Source organism: Pteropus medius, unplaced genomic scaffold (assembly GCF_902729225.1).
Source record: "Pteropus medius unplaced genomic scaffold, Ma_sr-lr_union100, whole genome shotgun sequence".
NCBI lineage: Eukaryota > Metazoa > Chordata > Mammalia > Chiroptera > Pteropodidae > Pteropus > Pteropus medius.
In genome coordinates, this window is record NW_024351730.1 from 35817653 (window position 1) to 35841878 (window position 24226).

The window sequence follows — 24226 nt, forward strand, 5'->3', positions numbered from 1 at the left end:
CACGAGCTTAAGTATTATCGTTCACACAGAGATCAATTTCTTTTGACAGCAAAGTATTACAGGCACAAATTTGCATTTGCAGTGTGGTAATTTTGAGAAATTCTACAAATTAGAGATTTTGAATGTCCTTGTGATATTTTTTTCCTACCTTTACTACATTTTATATATTTTTTGCACCTGAAAAAAAGAAAACTTTTCTGTTCCATAATTAAGCATTACACAGTTGTACTTATTTTGTAAAGTTATTTTGAAGTTAGTAAAATATTTTCTAAAGCAGTATAGTTCTCTGTCCTGGGTAATGACCAAGGATATATTGACTGGCCACGGTTAATCTAAGAATTAGACAAATGTATTTGGTTCAATCAAGCTAACAGTTATTGCACACCTATTTGGTATAAGTTATTGTTATAGTTGCAATGGAATATAGATGTGCTTCAGATGTCAAAAATAATATTGTTTTAGGGCACATATAAAGTCACATTAACTTAAATACTCCCAGACCCTTCTCTCTTTTGAAAAGGGCTCCAATAAAATATTTCTGGCAGTCTCAAAAGTCTAAAGTGTTCAACCATGAATTCAATCCTATTAGTGCTTTTGCTGCTCTCCCACACGAAACCATGGGCCTCTGCCATGTCAGTCATCCAGGCTCTGCTGCATGAATGCTGCTCAATGTCATATTTCACTTAAATCTTTTTTGACCCAGTCCCTCACATTTCCTTTTGAATCAGTTTCTCCAGTTTCTGCCTCTGTATTTCTCCTCTCTACAGGGTCAACAAAAACAAAAATAAACCAACCAAATCTATTACATTCTTTTATAGTCCTTAGTGGTTCCTTCATTTTGTGAAGCTATTATATTTGATTCTATTTTCTCCTTCAACTTAATAAAATTAATGTGCACATTTTACAAAGATAAAAAATGTAAACTTTAATCCCTCATCAGTCACTTCCTGAATTTTCTTCAGCTCAATTGAAGCCCCTTCCACTAAGCAAAAAAAAAAATGAATGCTCCAGTGGTCTAATTGAGGAGTTACTAGATGCAAGCATGATGTGATTACTAAGGTAAAACATAAATAACTTGTTTTGGAGATTAAAAAAATAAATATGGAAATGTTTACTTCTAATCCTAAGGATTAAAGAAGGCTTGGCATAGCATTTACATGGAGGATAAAAGAGTCAGATTTTAAATTAATTTGGAATGAGGAAAGTGGAGCAGCTAACATTGTTCACTCTAGTTATGTTAGGAAGACACAGAAAAGTGAAAGAGCTTGTAATTCTGAATTTCTAAGTGTTCTTGGAATGGCAGGCTAAGAAGAAAGTGGTTATGTGAAAACAGTTAGACGAGAGCCAGGCTGTGATGCTTTGAATTCTGTACCAAACATCATGAATTTTCTCAGGTGGGTAATTAGGGACATCATAGTTGCAATGGAATATAGATGTGCTTTGGATGTCAAAAATAATATTGAATAGAGGAATTCTGAATAGAGTAATGGAGTAATGTGTTTTTACTTTAAGTAATAGAGGAGGGCATGACTAAAAGAATGGCTTTTTATTATTTATTAGTCATTTATATTTATTAAATACTAGTCATTTATTATTTTACATAACAAGAAAGTATAGAGATAAGGTGGATCCAGGGATAGTGAATTCAATCATTTCATAAAAGCATGGCTTCAACTCTACTTCTCTGAAATTCTTTTTCCTCCTTAATTTTTATGGTTGATTTAATTTCAAGCATCACATTCTCAGTCAATAGTATCCAAAGCTAAGGGCTAAAACTTTTTATTTTGTTTTTTCATGTTCTTGCCTAGAAATTTTATACAGTAGATTCCTCCGTCAGGTCAATGGCCAAAATTTTTCCATCAGCATATTCAAAAAATGATCACTGACATGAGAATGGACTCATCAAATCCTCGATGATTTGTGATTCCCAGATTCCCCAAAATATGAGGCCACCTGATAGCCAAACAATGTGAGGGTTGAATCAGCAAGGAAGAAATTGGGGAAAGGATAGGTAAGCAACTAAGTCTGGCAAAGAAATAACAAGATGAGATCTGCATTTTAAATGCCTAACTTATGGAAGTAGAGTTTGGGATAAGTTAGAGGATGTAAAGAAAAGAAGCAAAGATATCACAAGTGTTTAATACAATAATGATATAAGAGATAATAGAAATGTAAAGTAAGGCATAGAACCAAGAATGTCAAATGAAATAGAGACATCACCAGTGGTCTCTTGGACCTGAAGAGTGGAGGAAAAGATAGAGATAACCCTGGGATTGAAAACAGAAATTTAGCAATATCATTAAGTGAGCTGATAATGACAAGAGTAGAATAGGGAGAAATGGTCACTATCTATATAGCAATATGCTGATCTTTACCTTGACAAAATACATGATGAGTCCATTCTATTTTATCTATGTGAGGAAATTTAACTAGAGATTGTACTGATTAAAAATGTTTAAGTTCTGGTTGTGAAGTTTTCCCTTGGAAGTGAATTTATTTTTCATTTATATGTTATGTTTTTTGCAATACCTCTTCAGATTCAGTTCAAGAAATATTTTAAATAATTATTTTAATAAAGTTTACATAAGTAAACTTTATAAACAAAGCTCTGACTCTTCTCATTATATTTTTAACACATTTTTTAAAATATTTATTAAGAGAAATCAAGCCAGTATGCTAGCAGTACAAGGGTATAATATGATTTGGAGAAAATATTTTTATAAAGAACAAATTCCAAATGGCTTATTTCTATTTATTCTTTCAAGTACATAAATTAATATTCAGCAGCAAAAAAAAATCACTGTTTCAGCTGAGCCTTTCTTTATAAGTATAATTAACCAACATTCATGCTATTGTACCACCTGAACTTACAAACTCCCCAATTTACACCTAAATGTCATTATATTCCCCACTGTGAATAGATAACAAAGGAAACTGTTTTATACCTGGACAGGTCCTCATTAACCCTAAAGATTTATTATAGTGATTTACTTTTCTTAAAACCCTATTCTTTGTAGTTTCCCTTCTTTTTGGTCTTCTTTGTCATATTTCTCATATAGCCTTTATCTTTATGTTATAAAATATTTCATATAGTTAAAATATGTGTATTTAAAATGCTATCAACATGATTTACTTGATATGTTTAATAGTCTCAGTTAACCCATACCCCTCTGATCCTTTGAAAGGCTTGCTTGGTGTGTGAATGATTAGCTGACCGAAAAGGCCTTCTATATTGTAAAGGAAGCAATTATCTATTGTCTAATTATTGTCTTACATAAATTTCTAATATTAATAGTAACCAGTTAAAGATCTGAACATAAGACAAAGTTTGGATGTTAAATTGCTCTCAGTTATTTTTACTAGGCATACCATTTAGGGTAAAATATTTTATATACCTAGATTTCATTAGATAGCTTATCTAAAACTTTCGTGCATCATGAAAAGAGCCATAGACTATTCACATACTATGCTTAAAAAAAGAACAAAAATGCACAATTTCTGTGGATTGGTATACATATGTATGCATATTAGATGAAACATATGCACAATTCTTGTGAATCTGAATATATGCACATTTTAGAGAAAAGTGTTCTGGAGGCACTTATTTTGGTTCTGAAAAGCAATGCTATGAATAATGGAATAATATTACTTAATATGCCACCCATATTCACATTCTCCAACTGTCCTCAAAATGTTATTCATAGTTTTTAATTTTATTTTGTCAACATCGGATTCAGTTAAGAATGATATATTATAATTTACAGTACTTTAGTCTCATCTAGAATAGTCCTCCTCTCCTTTTTTGTATCTTCTTATTCTAATATTTTTGGAAATTCCAACTCAGTTGTTATATAGAACACTTCTCAGTCTGGCTTTGTCTGATGGTTTTCTCATTGTTTGATTTAAGTTAAATATTTGTTACAAGAATACTATGTAGGTGACTTGTGTACAAGCAGCATATTATACCCTTGTACTTAGAAAATACATGCTGAATTATTTGAGGATAAAGTATAGTATATGCAGCTACTTCAGATGTTTCAAAAGAAAAAAATCTATGTGCTTTTATGTATACTATATCTATATATAGATGTATATCTATTAATATATATGTGTGTGTGTGTGTGTAGAGAGAGAACGTAAGAAAAAGAGAATCAGATACAGAACAAAATATAAAGCAAATGGTAACAATTGGTGAATCTAAGTAAAGAGTATACCAATGATCATGGAACTAATCTTTCAACTTTTCAGTAGGTTTAAAACATTTCAGAATAAAAAGCTGGGAAATGATGGGGTAAGAGGGTGAAAGGCATGCGATAGAGTTGATACACTGAGGTAGAGTAGTCATTCGTCCTCTTGCTGGCTGAGTGATTTTGGATAAATTATTGAAAATATCTGAGTTCATATATCTCAACTTTAAAATGAAGATAGAAATACTAAGTTTATATGTCATTTTAAAGATCAGAAAAGATTACCGATACCAGAGCTTCTTACACAGTATAGCTGGACATCAAATACTAAAATAACCCTAAAAAAGCAATACTAAAACAACCAAATTCTTCTCAAACTGGAAACTCAGTACACTCTCATATCTTACAGAAGGACCTGGGAAATGAATAAGGAATATATTCATCATTTTTTTTGGAAATTGACAGAAGGTTAAATTGGTTTGTTCTATTAGAGAAATGAATTTTGCATGGTTCAAATGACCTTGGTGACTGAAAATAAAATGAAGTTCAGGGGTGACTAGTTCAGAGTTAATTAATTTAAGAAATCAATAAAAAAATCACACAAATATAAGATGAGTAAGAAATTTATAGTGTACAAAAGATCATAGAGGGCATTAATGTAAACATGAATAATGCAGTGCTTAATCTAAATTAGGAAACTAACTCTAGGATAATATTATAGCGCTAGAGAGCTCCCTTTAATTTCAGATTGATTTCACAATTGCCCCCAATCTAGAATGAGATTTAAAGAATTGATTCATTCATTCTGTGGGTAAATATTAATTGGACACCTTTTTAATTTTAAGCCCCCTTTTTGGGTTGCAATATAAAAACAAATGAGATGACCATCTCTCCCTTTAAGGAGTTCAGAGTCAAGTGGAACAGATATATATAGACAATTATAATTATGTTTTCCCTTGGGCTACTTGTGTGCTTATTTCGAAGGAGCATCTAAATATTTCTTGAAGTATCGGCACAGTTTTGTGAAAGTAATAACATTTAGTTGTGATATAACTTTTATTTTAGAACAGGTAATTTTAAATATAAAAGAAGAAAAAATAAAACTATTTCTGATCTTAAAATATATGACCTGTTAAGAGACTTAAAACTCCTTTACTCTTAGTTTTTGTAAGTTCTAGGTCAACAGATAATAAGAAAATATGTACTGAAATGATTTTTCTTCCTAATAAACTTTAAGTTTGTATTTCTTGGTGATGGAATCTTTCCTGCCTGATTTGGTTGAGACTTTACCGATGTTTGAAACAAATTCATGAGCATATTGAAACTAAACTACAAATTTTTAAATATTATTTAAAATATTTAAGAGTCCTGGATATTGTTATTCAAGTAAAAGCTTTTTTTCCCCTTGTTCTACTTTCTTGTCTTTTAGTCTTCTCCTTTCTTTTTCTTTTTTCTTTTTTAATTAATTATTTTTTTATGGTGACATTGGTTAACAAAATTGATGTTTGAGCTGTACATTTTAACAGTAAGGCATATATATATTTACATTGTGTGTTCACCTCCCATAGTTAGATTTCTTTCTGTCACCACATATTTGACCCCCTTTACCCTGTCTACATCCCCCCTCCCCTCTCACTTCTGGTTACCACTAGCCTATTGTCCATGTCCATGAGTCTCTGTTTGTATGTCCTGTTCATTTGTTGCTTTTAGGTTTATATTCCACATGTAAGTGATATCATGTGATTCCCAACTTTTTCTTTCTGCCTTATTTCGCTTAGCATGATTATCTCGAGGTCTATCCATGTTGCAAATTGCAGTATTTCATCTCTTCTTATGGCTGAGTAATATTTCATTGTATATATGTACCACTGCTTCTTTAGCCAATCATCTATCATAGGACATGGTTGCTTCCATGTCCTGGCCACCGTGAAGAATGCTCCTATGAACATTGGTGTGCAAATATCTTTTTGGAAAAGAGTTTTAAAGGCTTTGGGGTAAATACCCAGTAGAGGGATTGCTGGATCATATGGTAGATCAATTCTTAGTTTTTTGAGGAACCTCCATACTGTTTTCCATAGTGGCTGTACCAATTTGCAGTCCCACCAGCAGTATATAAAGGTTCCTATTTCTCCGCATTCTCTCCAACATTTGTTATTACTTGTCCTGTTGATAACAGTTATTCTAACAGGTGTGAGATTGTATCTCATTGTGGATTTGATCTGCATTTCTCTATTCTAATTGGATCATTTGTGTTTTTTTTGTTGTTATTTGAGTTGTATGAGTTCTTTCTAAGTTTCGTATATTAGGCCTTTATTGGAGGCTATTGCTTGCAAATATATTTTCCCATTCGGATGGTTGTTTCTTTATCTTGTTGATGGTTTCTTTCACTATGCAGAAGCTTTTTAGTCTGATGTGTTCCATTCATTCATTTCTTTTCTTAAAAAAAAAAAAAAGTCAGTTGATTCCTTTTTCTTTTCTTTTCCTCTTCCCTCCCAGCTCCTTTTCTCTTTCCTTTCCCTGTTCCTTTTCCTTTTCCTTTCCCTTCCATTCTTTTGAAGTAAAGTCTCACAAGCCAAACAAAGAGGATTCAGGATCTAAGAGGTACCATGTTCAACAGTGGGCCTCAGAAGTCATTGGGGTGAGGAAGCAGCTAATAGAGTCAGATTGGTTATGCAGGAAATGAGCACGAAAGTAAATATATTAATGGTAATGTACATCGATTTCTCAGTATTAGAGAAGACAAATATGGAAATAGAGAAGGCAGATTGACATCTGTGGTGTTGGGTTGGGCTTGGAGACATTGGTGTAAACTTTTGATTTTTAATAGAAAGAAAGAAATATAGATATAGACAGATGTCTATATGTGTGTGCTTATACTCAGATCTTTAATATTTCAGATCTTTCTCTATGCTGAGATACCAGGGCTCTTGGATCAAATGACTGGCAAAGTGATGGGACAGTGAAAGTCTAAGGTGAGGCTGCTCTGGCTTATTTTAAAAGGCAGCCCTCAAAAGATAATGGGTTGTTATAAAAAGAAAGAAAAGAAAGTGAGCTTGAAGAGTCTTTGCTGAGAAAATCTAGGACAATTTGAACATCAAAATAAATACTAATAATAACAGATTATTACCCACTGAATAAAATAGAAACCCTTGAGATACAACTGACATAAAGAAATAAATATTAATTAAATAAATGGAGAGAAAGGAGAGCTCTTTTTTTGCAGTAGAATGCCAACTAATAAATGTAGAAGGAATGGTGAATTAGAGTCACCATTTGGGTATAATTGTAACAGTAATTGCTTTATATAAGAGTTATCAGTGGATGCTAACAGTGAAAGTATGTTGAGAATAGAATATTTGCAAACTCAAAATAGCCCTCCCCCCAATACTATTAATTACAAAGAGAAAAATAATACCTTGCAGCAATGGTTAAAGCCATCACTTGTACTTTTTATCATAAAAATCTGTATATTAAATCCCAAGTGATCCTACTCTTTTTTTTTTTAACATTTAAAAATATTAAATCAATATTATATAAAGCAATTGGGAAAAGGAAGTCATTGAGAGATAGTGGTAGGTAAAAAAATATCATTAATGAATTGTCTTTGTAAGCCTTTTGCAAATTTCCCCATTATGTGGAGAAGACCTCAGGGAAAATGGCCAGGAATGCACATAAAAATGCTAGACTTTGATATTACCACAAACACATAGGGAAAATGATCCAAGCATTATTTATTGTCTGTTTTGTGTTAAGCATTGTGCTACATGCTTTCCTCAGAATAACCATTTGAGAAGGATTTATTTTCCTCAGTTTGTGAAAGAAGCAAATTAGAACGGGAAACTTTAAGTTATACATCTAAGTGTTCTGCCTGAGATGTGCATTTTTCTTTTAGCGTGTATTAAATAGAAAGAGGAACAAGAGAAGTGGTAGTAGAATCCAGAGAAGGGTATAAATGTATCCATTGTACTGGAGAGCTTAGTAGAAATGGAGTGTTGGAGTCTGAATTGTGCTGATTAATAAAAGCTCTTTCAACACACACTTCCAGCAAAATACATAGGAAATACCACAAATATTTGAGGTTAACATTTAAGGACAGACTTTGGAAGTGCAATCTAGAAAAATTAAATTAGGAAATGATGTTAATCTAGATACTTACCTAATTTCTAATATAGATTTGTGGTAGGCAAGAAGAACAGTGATTAAAATTAAGGGCAATACAATTGATTCCCTTTTGTATAAATTTGCCCGCTACTGTTTTTCAGCTGGTCTGTGAAACTAGTTTGTTTTATAGCTTCTTGTTTTGAAAAATAAGAAAGTTCTTGTTTATGAGAAAAGTTAGCTAAGAAGATATTACTCTAATTAAATAGTTCCTTAATAGATATACAGAAATGATGAAAAATTGAGCTTTATTTCTAATTACTAGTTCAATAGTGATATAAAATTATTTTTTAATTTAGATATAAGGCTCTTATTGCATATTAGACAAATTGTTTTTGTCTTTCCTTGTTGTTCTGAGACTCAGTTTCAAAGTGTGTGTGGGCCGTCCTGCACAACATCAACTCAATTCTGACACTATCGACCCAGAGCTAGAATGAGATTCCACAGGTAAAGGGCTCAATTCCACAAGACCGTCCCCCATTTCAGACACTACTTGCAAGCCCAGGTTACTTTATCTGTACTTGGGACTGACTAGATATAAATCAGAGTTTCCCACAACCGGCTAGATATAAATCAGATGTTCCCACAACTCCCTCTTTGGATTCTGTTAATTTGCAGGAGAAGCCCATAGAACTCAGGAAAACCCATTTACTTAGTAAATTACCAATTTTTTAGACAGGATACAAATCAACAGCCAGATAGAGAGATATATGGTTTGAGGTCCTAAATCAGGGACCTCTGTCATGGTGCGTGGGGCCCTGTAAAGTGGCATGTGAAAGTCTTTTGTTTCCGCATGTAAAAACTCCTCAAGCCTCCTTTTATTTGGGAGTTTTATGGAGGTTTTATTACATAGGCATGATTGATTAACTCATGTCCCATTAGTGACTAATTTAACCCTTAACTTCTTTTCCCTTCCTAGAAATCAGAGGGTGGGACTGAAAGTTTCAACTCCCTATTCTTGATTGCTGCTTCTCTAACAGTCAGCCCCCATCCTTAGGTGCTTTGCAGGAGTCACTTTTATTAGCACATACCCAGTTGTGATTGTAAAGTCTTGTTATGAATAACAAGACACCCATTTCAACATTATGGCTCTGAAGCATTTTCAGGAACTGAAGACAAGAGACCAAATGTTATAACAAAATATACTCTCATTGTTCTTATTGCTCAGGAAATTCTAAAGGTTTATGAGTGGTGAGGTGGAACTGTGGACGAAAACTAAATATATGTGAAAAATATGTTTTGATCATCTGAACTACCAAATATATATATTTCTTATAAATCATAATATCGTACTCCTTATACCACACCATTTGATATTTGAAAATATAGTATACTGATGAGGAAAAGATAATAGAGAAGGAAGAATTAAAAGACTAATTCATGTTGAGGTATGTGTTATAGTTTTTAAATAATATTTGAAATATCAAATATATTTGCTTAAAATATTTTAATAGTGATATTATTTAATAATGGTCTTTTAGAATTTCAATAATTATTTTCTAAGCTTTTATTTAGTTTTCAGATTTAGGATGATAATATTTAGAACTATGCCTTATGGATTACCCTATATTTTTGGTATTAGAATATATTTATATTCTTCTTGTCTGAGTCAAAGAAAATAAAATATTAACCTTTTGGAATTCAAATAAGTATTAATTTATCGTGTTTGATTAAGGAGGGAATTTTGTATGTTACATACTATCTTCCTTCCAAGATAAATTTAATTATTCAATTGGACTGACACCATTTGTGGCAATAAAAGTTAGAGACTGCAGACCACACTTCTATATCGATTGCCTTTAATGATTACACTCCATTCCCATGTGATGTTCTAACATAGCCTGTTATTGAGGAAGCCATGTAATTAAGTTCTATTTTAATCTTTCACAACAAAAATACAAATGAAAATCAGAAAATGTTATAAAATAATTAAATATATTATTCATGGCAAAATGCGATGCCTGCTAAGAAAGACAAAATGCTACATGTAAAATACTAAAAATGTTCATTTAAAAGATATTTTAAAGTTTAACAGCTACAGTAAATTCCTAGGCATGGCACTTTTATATACAACTACTCCATTCCTTAAAACATACATTTTCTGGTGTTAATTTGAGGATGAAAACAAAAGTATATTTAACTAGAATTCAAGGTTGTTTTAATTGCATGTTTTACTCTTAGGGTAATACATGTAATATTATAGAATATAGAAATGAAAAGTTTCCTATAATGTCTTTCATAATTTAAGTAAATTTATGATTGATCAATATAAAGAGTGTAAAATCTTCACCATAGCAGCCCTTACAGATAATTTTTACAACAGTGATGGTGTTGTTGCTAGAGGGCGCAGAGAGAATTCGGTTCTTTCTACTGACGCAGTAAAGAATTACAGATCAGAGAAATTTAGGAAAAGTAAGATTTATTAAAGTACATTTTAAGAGAGAAATGGCCTATGCCAGAGATGGCTGTAGCCCTGCACAATTTGGAAAGTATACCTTGTATTGGCCTTTGATGGGTGGTTAGATGATTAGCATGTAAGGTCAGTTGATTGACATTTGGCTGTTATATAACCCTTTTTCTACTGTGCTTGTAGTTACCCAGAATTCAGTCTGTTATAATTAGATTCATGAACTTCTGGGCATATGTGCGATATTATAATGATGGTTAAGGAACATCAGTATATGCACTAACTGCACAAACCCTTGTGGCTGAACTAAACCAGAGGTTATTTTTGTGGCTTTTACTTCCTTGTATTCCAGGATGTAATGGTAATTTTTAACTGTGAAATGGACGTTTTGTGGAGGTCTTATGGGACATCTCTGGGTTGGGCCTTCATTTTCCCCCAACCCCAGTCATTCATGTCTATCTATCTGCCTAACAATGGGACACTATCTTTCAAGGCAGTCTAACCCATTTTTATAAATCTTTAATTGTTCTCTTCATTTGAGACTAATTTATTCACTGATGAAAGGTCTACTGAGCTCTTGAGATATTCCAGACACAGTTCTGGGAGCTAGAATTCTATCAGTGAGCCCCACAGACTGGGCCTCTGCCCTTGAGGATTTTGACTCTGGTGGGAGTAGATGTTCCTTAAACATCACTTGTTTTAAACTGTATTTCTCTAAAGTCTCTTAAGTGTCAGGCATGTATCAAAAATACATTTTAAAAATATAGAAAAAAGTAAATAAATAAACAATTTATTTAAGGTGAATGCCAGATGATGACAAGGGCTTTATACAGAATTGAAATTGGGTAATGTAAACATAATGATTTTTTCTTTAGCATTGTTCTATGTCAGGCATAATTCTAAGTATTCATTTTATTCTTTTAACTGTGCTGGATACTATTTAACTTAATCTCCAATTTACAGATGAAGAAATAGGGACACAGAAAGGTCTATAACTTGCATAAAATCTCATAACTATTAAGTAGCAAAGCCAGGATTCAGTTGTAAGCAGTTTTGCTCTAGAGCTCATGTTTATTATATATTTCCATTGGTCTTTGTAGCATTACGGAAGGAAGGAAGGAAGGAAGGAAGGAAGGAAGGAAGGAAGGAAGGAAGGAAGGAAGGAAGGAAGGAAGGAGGAGGGAGGGGAGTGGGAGGGAGAGGGAGAGAAGTTGGAGGGAGGGAGGGAAGGAAGGAAGGAAGGAAGGAATCCATTTGAAGATATTAAGAACTTTGAAAATATGAGCCTGTAGTTCTGTTGAGATAGCAGAGATGAGGGTACAGTTTGAGACTCATGTAAATGTAGAGACGGTCAACTTTCCTGTGACATTCATCAAATTATCCTAGTTTTGTCTATGGACTGATATAGAACAAATTATCACTCTCTCCTACTTGCTAAGTCCTCACATACTTGAAAATAGTTAATTATAGCTCCCTTTATTCCATTAGTCTCTTGTTGAAATTTATCAAAAAAATTGCTAAGATAGTAAGCAGAATAGGACATTGAAGGAGAATGAGAAACTATCAAAATTAAAGAAACATCAACATATAGAGTTTGGAATGAGTGACAATTTTCAAATAAAAGAAATTCATGAACAAGACTATATTTGGTTAGAATCATGTGCTTAAAAAAGTTAGAAACTTGTGCTTAAAAAAGCATCCTTAAAAATTGAACACTAATATTAAGAAATATTTTAGTATTTTTAATATTATTCAATTATAAATATGTTAAAGGTATGCAAATAAAACTTTCTTTTTAAGATGCCTATCTTTTAGAGATAATACTGAAATATTTATAGGTGAATTAATATAATATCTGGGACCACTTCAAAATAATATAGGGTAGATAGTTGGGAATATAAATACATAATTAACTTATAAATGGGTAATTGTTGAAGCTGGGTGATGGCCAATTAGGAGTTTGTTATATTATTCTACTGTACATACAGATTATAACAAAATAGAATATTTAAAAATTAATCAATGATATCATCCTTAGATGTTATCTAGTCCAATCACCTATTAGATGCTTATTTCTGCTGCATATCTCTGTTACATCATCACTCACTCAATCTTTCTCTAATAATGAAAAATTTCTCACTCTTTTATCTTATAATTGTTCTGATTTTGGGAAATTTACTTTTTCTGTGTCATAGATTTTGTCTCCACATAATTTTACATATTTCCTTTTTTCAAGGTATTTTTACAGACATCAAAAGAATACACTTTAACAAAATCTTTAAATCTTCTGAAATATTGAGCAATAATGAGGGACTGAGAAGACTAACCATAAATAAAAGCTATAAAACAGGAACTCCTTCATCTTTCTGAAGCCATATCTATAAATCTACCTGCATTTGCACACATTTTCTGTCTTCCTGCCTGTTAAATGCAAGACATGTTTCTCCTTTTGTCAAGACAATTTCTTTACTTACGCTCTAAATTTTATTTGCAGGTACCTTTTCTAGAATGTCTTTATATTTTATCACTCCATCCTTCTACATCTTCACCTTATTCTCTCTATTGATTTCTTTTCATCAAAACACATACTCTAATATTACTTTTTAAAAGTCCCTCCTCATCCTCATATTTTCTTCCACATATCAATGTGGAATTTACTCTTCAATTACTTGGATCTACTTTCAGTTTTAATCTTTTATTGTAGTGGGCTCTTTCAAGAAAGGGTGCTATGACCTATATTAGTGGTCCTGCCATCCCTCCTTTCTACCCTAAGCAACCCTATATCTGTATGCCAACTACTCACAAATGTTTATCTCCAGGTTATGTCTGGAACACCCATTTGGTAGATCTTGTTTATCTTAAAACTAACTTGATTGACCCTGAACTCTTGGTCTTTCCTCTCAAGCCTAGTCCTTTTATCATCTCTCCCAACTCAGTACATTACATCATCATCTTTCTATTCAATCCATCACCAAGTCCTGGTCATATATAAAAATGAGTCTCCTAAATGTATCTAATATCCAACTACTCTTCATCATTTTCACTACTACTTTCTTAATTCAAGCCACCATCATCTTTAATTAACTTCAGCTACTATAACAGCCTCTTACTGACTACAGTGCTTAGAAGAACAAAGATCTTTTAAAAACACAGATTGATTCACTCATCTGTTTAAAACCTTTCACTGACTTCCCACTTACTTAGAATAAAATCCAAATTAACGAAAAGTTGATTTGCAGCATTAGCCTTTCTTCTTTCTCTAATTCCCTTTCCAGGGTGCTCATGCTTGTATGTAATCACCATTCACTGTGCAGTAACCAAATTAGCTTTTAATTATCAAATGTTGGTTTTGTTTCTCATTTATTCAGTATTTCCATTATATAAGGTTACCTTTAAAAGAAAATAACACTATATTTTTAAAATAACCTTTTGTTTAAAACTATACATCTCTTTAACCTAGAGAGTGTTGAGTTTTCAAGAAGATACATAAACTAATCTTAAATTGCTTAGTGTTAAAATGATGGTCCCTTATTTATCTTACCTAAAGAAATAATCTCTGAGTATAGTTTTGTCACTATATTTTTAGGTTTATTTTACAAATTTTGATTAAAAAATTTTAGAATTACTATTACTGAATTTATAGATGTATAAAAGGGTAAAAATATGCCATTTATCTAATTTCCTAATCTGAAAAGCATTACAAAGGTACAGTTTTCTCCAAGTAATTATTATTACATAGACACAAAATTATGTAGATAAAAATTATATCAATACTAAAAAAAATGCCTATATGCCTTAGCTTGTTATGCTCTTCCATATGTATTACATATATTAATTCACGTAAACTTTACGCAACCATTTGAGACAGGTATAATCCCTATTTTATAGATTAGGAAATGGGAACACATGGTTTAATTACTTGCCCAAAATAAACGGTAGGGAAAATTGAAGCCAGGTAGTCAGACTCTATAATCTATGCTCTTAATTTATATAAACTGCCTCTCACAGTAGGATGGTGATGACGATGACTTATTATTTTCATCTTTGTCAGCGAACTATAAGCCAGTGGACTAAATGTAGCTCATTGCCTGTTTTTGTATAGTCTACAAAGTTAATTTTTTTCTATTTTAAATGATTGAAAAAAAGAAGAAAATACTTTAAAACATACAAAATTATATAAAATTCAAATTTCAGCATCCATAAATAAACTTTATTGGAGTACAGATTCACCAATCTGTTTAAGACTTGTCTATGACTATTTTCACACTAGGAAGATAGAGTTGAGTAGTTACAGCAAGCACTATGGCTCAAAAATGCTGAAATATTTCCTCTTTAATTTTTTACAGATAAAATTTGTCAACCCCCATTCTGGAACCTTTCTCTTCTAATGTGTTCACTCTTTCTTTACATGAAGAGTTCAGTCTCTGCTGGAGAGTGCTACATAGTTAACCTGCCACTAGCTCAGACCCTTCTCATTTCTAACCTCACTCTAATTCTTGTGTAACATTGCCTTTTGAAAAATAAACTACTGTAGACAGAATGGTCTCGTATTTATTTTTGTTGATATCCTTGAGAGCCAATACTTTTATTGCTGTTGTTCAAAACCAGACTTATGTCTACAGCCATGTTACTCTGAACAAGCCCGATCCCATCTGATCTTGGAAGCTAAGCTGAGTCAGGCCTGGTTAGTACTTGCATGGGAGATCACCTAGGAAGACCAGGTGCTGTAGGCATAAAAATAAAAATATAAGGGATTGTAAGCTGACAAGGCCTTGCAATCTGTGAGGTTAACCAAAGGTTGCCTTGCCTAAAAAAAATAAAACAAAACCAGACTTATTTTGTAGTACTTAACTACTAATAGTTGTTTTAAGAAAATACTGAGAAAGAAAATGCTTAATATTTATAAGTTGAAATTAATAAACAATAAAATATTTATAGTTTCCCTCTTTTCACATGAGTCGAGCAGCTTTATATTATAAGGCATTTCTCTTTGTCTCATTATGTATTATTGTATTATATTTATTAGTGTTATCATCTTTCTTTGATTTTATCTTGGGATTTAAATGTGTTACCTGGAATATAATGATAACAGATACTTTCTTTTTGTATTTTAATATTCAATATACAGGAATATTAAATTGAACATCAAAATACAATTTAATTCAACAGGTGATAGCATGCTTCATTTATATTTATATCTCCATCTAAATGGTAATGTCAGAGCAGCACTTAGAAAATTATTCCCACTTAGCTTGGCGTTGTCTTTCCAGCACCCGTAACTTTTATTGCAAATGAAATGTCAAACCCGATGGCCTAAATACAGCACAGAATCTGGGAACCCTATCTCTTTGGCATATGCATGTTCTTTACAGGTAGTCAAACATCTTTTTGATTATCCATGTTCCTGTTTCAAAGTCTTCTTTTATTTAGTAGAGAATAAGACAAAGAAGACAAAGGAAATCCAAAAATTATTAAAGTTATTGGAGCATTTTTTTTCAGACAATAGAAGGATCTTATTCTTTACTTATATTTGAATTTGTACTGTTACTAAACAGAGTTGCAAATAATATAATCCACTTCTAAGAAAGCTCAATTTGGTAAGTTGTAATGTTGATTCTGATATTTATATCTGCTGACCCTGCTGTCTTTTTGAAATAAAAGAAGGATTTGTATTAGATCAGATGAAATTTTAGGGGCACGAGTATCAAATGCTTCTCACTCAGAACAGCAAAGGAGCAGTATCTTGTATTTCTAAATCATTTGAATATCCATCAGTTAATATGAAATATGTTATTTGAGGCTTAAAATACTCAGAGTGTCCTCTTATGTCCTCACTTGCCTAAAACTATTTTTACTCTATGAGAGTGACCCTTGTTGGCATAGAGCACCCTGTGAGGAAGAATCCTTTTGCAGCTCAGTAGGAAAAGATGGTGTCGGCAGGTACCTTCTCAGAAAAATCAACAATCATCTTAGCTTTAGAACTATTGTCTTCAAATTTATTCACATTCTCCCTGCTTCATAAACTTTTCCTCCTTTTATCATTAGAGGAAACTCTGCTCTAATATCATAATATATATACTACATCCTCTGTACCATATGGCACATGATAAAATTTTATAATCAGCTTATTGATATATATTTATAATGGGTAAAAAATCTCTCTCTCTCTCTCTCTCTCTCTCTCTCTCTCTGTCTCTGTCTCTGTCTCTGTCTCTGTCACACACACACACACACACAGACGCATACATACAACTTTTCAAGACTTCAGTGACTTTTTTATTTTAGTGACTCCCTTATTCCTGGTTTGATGCTGTGATTTCCCACAAATTAATAAATGCCATTAAAACAATTAATGAGATAGTCACAAGAAAATTAGAACCTAGGAGTTACTGGACACAAAAAACATTGGTTTACTATTTTGAAAATATCTCCCCCTTTAAACTTCTTTCCAGGACCATATAGCTTTCAACTTTTGTCATTGCCTGATCCTCTCTCTCTAGTCCTTCATGTAATTTAAGCTTCCTACAGTACAGCTCAGGTCATATGTCTCCCTTTCTTAAAATTTTCAGTGATTTCCCAGGGCCTGTTAAATTAAGGACTTACCTGAATTTTAGCATTTAAGACATTACTAATGTGTCTTGACAAGGTTTAAATTTGTCTCTCATCTCGTATGATCCCTGGGCTTCAGCAGCTCACACTTCCTACTTTGGGTCATACTATTTCCTCTGATTATAATATGCCCTCGTAAAACACAGTCTGTCAAAATCTCAACTATTTTTTTAATGCCTATGTTAAATTAGTGCCATGACAAAAGCTCCTGACCTAGTGAAAAAGGAAACCATATTAACTCATTCTGTTCTTGTCATTATATACCTTGATAGGAAATACCTTCCAAATTTAGATAAATGCAACTATTAAAAATAAAATGATATTATGCTTGTTAGTAGTACACATATTATTTTAAAATAAATTTGGAAACTGGAAATATTAGTTACTAATTATTAGATTATAGCTGAGATCTAATTTCTCCTCTAATAGTAAAAGGATTCCCTCTAGTAATGTTCTTTTCTAATTGGGAGCAAATATATTCCTCCCATTCTTTAGTAGTTTGTCAGAAAGCCCATTAGCAGAGAATAATTTTAAAAATTAAAAACAATATATATGTTAGAGGTTTTCTATTATATATGGATATAAATATTATTTTAAATGCAACTGAGAAAAAATTTAAGAATATTTAACCAAATTCTAAAAGATTTTCAAAACCATAAATTTTTATTATATAATCATGATTTTAAGACAATCATTAATTCTAAAATGTTAAGATTTTTTAAAGGTACATTTGCTGAGGTCTAGTAAAGAGGTGAAGCAATCAAATGTAATAATGAAATTTGGTTGCATCTTAGTGATGAATGATTTTGAGAAGAGGCATTGTTTTATACAGAGATTAACAAACTTTTAAAAAGCCAAATCTTATAAATTATGTCATTGTTTGTTTGTTTGTTTAACAAATATTCATTGAACACTATGTGCCAGACACAAACTATGCTACATTCTGGTAATAAAAAAGTAATCAAAATAGACATCCTCTTTGACATTACCCAAATGTTCATTTCAAAGTGATGTTGGTTACTCTAATGAGGAATTATTGCCCAGAAAGTCTAATTAGCTTTCAATAAGCCATGAGTAAATAATTAATTTTGACATCTTATAAGAACTTAATATTTTAAAATTATGTTTAAGATGAAGTTTATAATGCATTTTTAATAATCAGTCAGATTTATGTCAGTTTTTGTACTTCAGAATGACATCGAGTTATTTTTAGTATTTTTTTCTGTCTCCATTTTGTGGCATGTCACTAGCAGTATTTGAGAGTTGAATGAGAAAGTTTTTTCAGTAAAAATATAGTTTGTTTTTTAATTTTTTAACACAAAATCAGCCTTATATAAAGAGAACTTTGATTTACTGGAAATTTAACATGGAAACACAAATTAATGCATTTATTTCTTTGTTCCAGTTTTTATTTTCTTTGGTCTCATTTTTTAACTACTGGGCCAGACAAAATAATTTTTAAAAACCTGAATTACATTTCCTTATAACAAATGTGAAAATACACATGATTTTTCAATTTGCTAGTTTTTAATAATTTTCAGTAATACTTTCCAAAGACAAGATAAATATTAAAGCACAGAAAATTATATATATTAAATGGTGCATATAAAAAATGACACAGTAAAATCAAGTGTTAAAAATATTAGTAAGTATGTTAAGCTAGTTTTTACCCTCTAAGGTATAAATGTGAACATATATAAAATATAAATTGTTTCATATATGAATGTATTTTGTCATTACATGTTACTTGCTGATATTATTATTTTTAAAATTTGAAAAGATATAAAAAACATGACAGGAATCCGAGTGCTTAAAATTGATAACTAATATTTAATTCATTTTAATTGATTTGGAATATATGGCATTTGTCATGTTGCATTAGTATTTATTAGACACAAATCAATCTGTAACATAAAACTCACTTTATGTAAATACTTAAACTGAATTGTGATTACATGTGCATTTTGTGAACAGTTTAATTGAATTTTCAATTTAATCTATAGGTAGAAAGAGTACACATCTAGAACTGAGGTAATTGAGGCTTAGAGGCTTAGAGAATACACATAATTTCCCTAAATTCATTATTTTGAGAAAGTTAATATGTTCAATTAAAAATTCCATACCTTAACCTCTCTTGCAAGTAGTTTTGAGCATGCCCCACTGTCATAATTAATGTGGATTAAATACAAGTTGAAACTTCTTTAAAAATTAGGCAGATTCAGCTGGCCTGTGCCCTTTTTGACTTTCACACATCCATCTACATTCTGCCTTAAAAGTAGTCATAAAGGTTGAAGCTGCAGGACTCATACTGAAACTTGGAAAAGCCAAGATGATCTAAAAGGCTTGTACCCAGACACCTTAAGCCATTGCTTTAGACCTGAATTCCTACTTCCTGACTTAAGGTTATGTTAGATAATATCATATTCCTAATATGTGTAAGACTCTGATATTAGTGTATTTTGTTATATCAAGACAAACCCAGCCATTAAATGTAGTGCATATTTATAAGTAAATAGTGGATCATGTGCTGTATGCATATCCAATAAAAAGAAATAAGAAAATGTAAACCAATTGATCAAAAAAGTGTGGAAAAAAATGTGTGAAAGAACTTGTACCTCCTCTAGGAAACATATGACTGTGATACTTGTTATAAAATGAGAAGAACGGTGGGTAACAACCAAATAGGAAGAGGGAGAAACTCAAATATCTCATACATTGGGTGTGAAATTTTCTTTAGTAATAGAACTTGATTTAAGGCAGCTCTGGATTTAAGCCACTTTTTAAGTTTATCTAAATTGATATTTTGAAGTTTATTATTCATGTTTTCTCCTTACAAATAGAAGAAATGCAACACCAGTTTTCCTAATGAGTCTTTCATGGATAATCACTGTAAAGGTTATACGCCAACACTTTTCCTATAACTGATCTTTATTGGTGAGTTGGGAGAAATTCATAGCATTGAACTATTCCCTTCTTTTACAACCCAGGCCTGGATCTACACCAAGCTGCAAGCAATCCATAGTATTCTCAGGAAATGAATGTCCATTTTCTAAGGCAACTACCAGTGCCATACAGTTTTTGAGCATGATAAAGTTACAAAATATTTAACTATTTTCCTAGGCACAACCCAGCCTCAGCACATTTGGATGCCATGCCTGAGCATGAAATGAGGAGCTGCTGACCACACGGCCCCTCTTGATTTCTAAATGATTTCCAGGTGCTACTATGCTGCATATACACATGGTGTATTCTTTGCGACAGTGGGTTTCAAATCTATCTAAATCTAGGACAAACTTTTTTTTCCAAAATAAGCCGAATAGAAACATCTTTGCAAAATAATCAGTATAATAGATTATTATCACTTCCAAAAACAGGACTCTGAAGATTACAACTAAAAAGAAGCTCTGAATGTGGACATATATTGTGTTAAATATATTCCATCCTTAAATATTTTCCCTTTCATCCAATAGTAAACATAACTGAATATTTAAGCTACAAAATCATCCCAAGAGATCTAAAAGTAAGTTATCGTTTATACAAGTTCAACTAATTGTTTGATGTAAATAATTAAGAGATATCAGCAAACGTCTGCTTAATTTTAGAGAACTTTCTCTTGTGTAGTCTAGCCTTGTAAATTAATACTGAAACTTGGCTGAGTCGCAAAGTAAGCAAAATAAACATTGATTGTAGTCAGAAGCCACAGAAGTATTAATCACAGAAATATTTCTGAAATGGACTTTTAACAAATTGTCAGCTTAACTTATTTTCCACCTACTCAACTTCAGATATACATAGTGTCCTTAAATTTCTGTTTTCAGAGTTTTGTCTAAGCTATAATAGTGCCTCTGGCCTCAAATTTGATTGTACTGAGCTCAATTTTTCATTCCAAAGAATATGACACTTCCCTGTACCATTTTTTAACTAAATTATACATCTCATATAAAAGAGTGAAATATCTAGGCAAAAGTTGAATGTGATATCCACCTGACAATTAGATATAATGAAATAATCGAGTATATATGATTATTTTGTTAACCTATGAATGATAGAACTGTCACTATGAAAAATAATAATTTTGGATAGGACAGATTTAATTCATTTTAATATTATTTTTTATTATTTTAATCCATTTATGTTTTTATGATGTTCTCCTTGAGAAATTTAGGATTAACCTTTGCTATTTGGTACAGGTTTTTTTCCCATAAAAATATTCTCATTTTCTTTATAGTTAATAAAATTTTTTAGGTTCTGATACTTTTTACATTGCTAATGACATTTTACAAACTTTTTAACCTAACTTTTATAGTGATTCAATGATATAAATTGATATTTTTGAAATGTCACATAAAATATGGTAGCAACATATGAAAATCCATCACCCTCACAATGTCATGTCACATCATTAATAGATTTGAGTTTAGAAATAGGAACTCTAGATTCTGTTATCTGATTTCATTGTTTAATGATTTAAAGAGTAAAAATAATCTAGAATATTAGGGATATACATATTTAAAAAATTTTGCTTATCTATGCAAATGGATGAAACATATTAAACATTGATATCCAAAAATAGATATCAATAATATAAAAGTTAAAAAATAAAGATATTTATTTAATTATGGATCCAGGATACATTTTGTATGTTTTTAATAGCATATTTTACTTAATCTTTTGGTCTATTCTAGTAATAAATATAGATTATTGAAAAAAATAATTAAATGAAAAAGATGTCTATCTACATTTACTTTGATCTGTTGATCTTCAAAATGAAATGTTCATGGAATCAACATATATTTATTATCTAGTGATTATGTTTAAAGAGCTATGCTAAGTAATTAGATATGAGGTTAAAAATGAAGATTTTAGTAAATTTGTTCTTTCACCCAGCAATCTCTAGTCTCAATAGAAATTAGTCAAGGAAAATCTTATAAATAAATATATAAAAGTGATGATAAATTTTCAGAGGCATTTGGAGTCCTTGCTACATACACTCCAGGAAAATACTTCATTGTCCATATTTCTGCACGCTACAGAAAGCCTGGAATTTCCTCTATTTCTGAGTACGGGAGAGGTTATTTCTTCTACTTGCACTTCCTATTTTGCTTATTCATTCAAAAAGGGCAAAAACAGAAAGGATAAATGGAAGAAAATAATTTAATGTACAGCTTCTCAATGAACATATGTTGTAATTCCATTTATCCCACAAACCTTAAATGAATCAGAGTAAATTAGAGAAAAAAGCAAAATTAATGTATATTTGATTTTGTTAATTGTTCAATAATCTTAAAATTGCAGAGTTTTTATTTATATATTGGAACCAAATTTATTTTCATAATTACACATATTGAGAATAATTTACAAATAAGAAAAAGTAAGAAGAAACTGCTTCTATTGTCAAAATTTTCCTCTGTTAATGGAAAGACTTTTGATGTTTCAGAATTGAAAGAGGTGAATACTAATGAGAATTTTGAGCATTAAAGCCACGTCATTTTGGAAAACTATTTAAATTGAAGAGTTAAGTCAACAGATTCTTTAAATAACATATTCTAATTTTGGTAATACTTTCTGCTTTTTAAACATTATAAAAATTATGCTTTTCATATTTTAGGACATTTATATTATTATCATTATCTTCATTTAGTACACATTTTTAATGCCTCAGTATGGCATTATTGATTTATGATATATATTTCTTTTATGGAAGAAAATAATCATGACCCATTCTCACGAAACAAGAGATTTTGATAAAACAAAAATTTTAACAAGCTAGTATACTTTATTATTTTCCTAATTGGAACTACTAAATGTATTTTAAATTATCTTACTATCTAATGTTCAAATATTGTCATGCCATTGATAAAATTAGATTACAAAATAAACTTGTGTTTATTTTAAATATTTATTGAGCACTTCCTCTGAAATAAGCCCCATGTTAGTTGTCTTACAGATATCTGTCAGATTAGTTTTACCCGTGTAATAATACTCATAAACTTTTAAATCTGGAGGGGATTTTTCATGTCTTGGCCACCAAGAATGATGCTGCAATGAATATCGGGTGCATATATCTTCACAGATTAATGTTTTCAATTTGGGGGGTTATCTAGAAGAGGGATTGCTGGTTCATATGGTAATTCTTAATTTTTTGAGGAACCTCCATGCTGTTTTCCATAGTGGAAACATACCAGCAGTGTATGAGGAGTCCTTTTCCCCACAACCTCTCCAACATTTATTACTTGTCTTGTTGATGATAGCCATTCTTGAAGATGTGAGATGGTATCTCATTGTGGTTTTGATTTGCATTTCCCTAATAGTTAGTTAAGCTGAGCATCATTTTAAATGTCTGTTTGCTGTTTGTATGCCTTGGGAGAAGTGTCTGTTCAGGTTCTCTGCCCATTTTTTAATTGGATTGTTTAATTTTTGTTTTTAAGTTGTAGGAATTCATTATATATTTTGGATTTTAGCCCCTACAGAAAAAAGTTGAGAACCATATGATTTCACTCATGTGTGGGATATAAAACTGAAACCAACAAACGAGCAAAACAATACTCATAGACACAGATAACAGGTTAGTCATTACAAGAGGAAAAGAGGGATGGGGGAAGTAGATAAAGGTAAAGGGTGTCAAATATATGCTGTTGGAAGGAGATTTGACTCTGGATGGTGAGCATGCAGTACAAAATACAGATGACATATTCTTGAATTGTGCACTTGAAACCTATATAATTTTATTAACCAATGTCATCCCAGTAAATTTAATTTAAAAATTTAGAGGGGATTTTCAAATTTATAATCTAAATCAGATTTCTCATTTTGAATATAAAAATTAACAAAATAACAAAAAGTTCATGAGAGCGTAAATGGTTTC

General features: G+C 31.3%; 1 protein-coding gene and 1 pseudogene across 1 annotated transcript in view; both read left to right on the forward strand.

Annotated features, from left to right (window-relative positions):
• The window catches only part of CCSER1 (coiled-coil serine rich protein 1), a 1118997-nt gene that overhangs the window by 793490 nt on the left and 301281 nt on the right, over window positions 1-24226 (forward strand). The gene's annotated exons all lie outside the window — the stretch shown is intronic.
• LOC120588412 (uncharacterized) lies at window positions 15367-15485 on the forward strand (annotated as a pseudogene).